The following is a 1,038-nucleotide window of genomic DNA, read 5'->3' as shown; positions in this document are numbered from 1 at the left end:
TCGATCGTGACCTTGTTATTACTGGACAAGCGGGTTCGGTCGGTCTCGGATCCGCAGGCCAGCATGTACTTCGTCTTGGACGTATTAATCATCAACCCAATCCTTCCTGCTTCGCGTTTCAGTTTGCGGTGAATGTTCGCCAATGTCATCTAAATGATCAACGAAATTTTCAAGACTGGCTGGAAGAATAGAATAATCAACAAAATTACTGCCGGAAGATACCACTAACACGTCGAGAAAATTTTCGCAGTGAGAGCCGAAATTGTCTTCAGCAGTAATAGAAAGTTTATTTAAAAAAACCTACCTCAACCGCGCGTGGGTATAAGATTGACCTGCGTTATATCTTTTTACTTCTACTCCTGCTATAAATTGACCTTTTGCCTTGCAAAAACTGAGAAAATGCTTTCAGTTTCTTAAATCAAGATCTTTAATATTCGAGTGATTCCAGTCCAACTAACATACACAATGATCTGTATTCAGAAGAAATGCCGGAATACAGATCATTGTGTATGTTAGTTGGACTGGAATCACTCGAAACTCGGAGGAAATCAACAGATGCGCTGTTTTTAAAGGACTTGATCAGTGGAAAGTACTTTTCGCCATATTTAGTATCACAAATTTCTCCAAATGAAGGACGTAGCAGTTTGCGCAACGTGAGACCGTTTCAGCTTCCAAATCGAATACAGAATTACGCCCGGAATGAACCAATCTATAGAATGATGGCGCTTTACAACGCACATGCTGATGTAATCAAACTGACTATGTCCAGAGAACAAATAAAAAATAGTCTTAAGATGTTTTTATCATAGATGTGTTGTAACTAGTTAGGATCAAAGGCTGAAGCCTAGAATCTGATAAATAAATAAATAAATAAATAAATAATATGGCGGCCGAATGAAAACCTCACTGAACCGTTAACCATATTTTTGGTTATTGCTATGAAGCTTCAACGATGGTTACAATTGTTCTGAAAAATATTGTTAAAAAGTAACCATATTGGCAGTTTTACAGAAAAAAACATAAAATGGTTACTTTTCA

The sequence above is a fragment of the Uranotaenia lowii genome, chromosome 3 (genome assembly GCF_029784155.1).
Source record: "Uranotaenia lowii strain MFRU-FL chromosome 3, ASM2978415v1, whole genome shotgun sequence".
In the NCBI taxonomy this organism is placed as follows: Eukaryota; Metazoa; Arthropoda; class Insecta; order Diptera; family Culicidae; genus Uranotaenia; species Uranotaenia lowii.
This window is presented reverse-complemented; position numbering follows the sequence as displayed.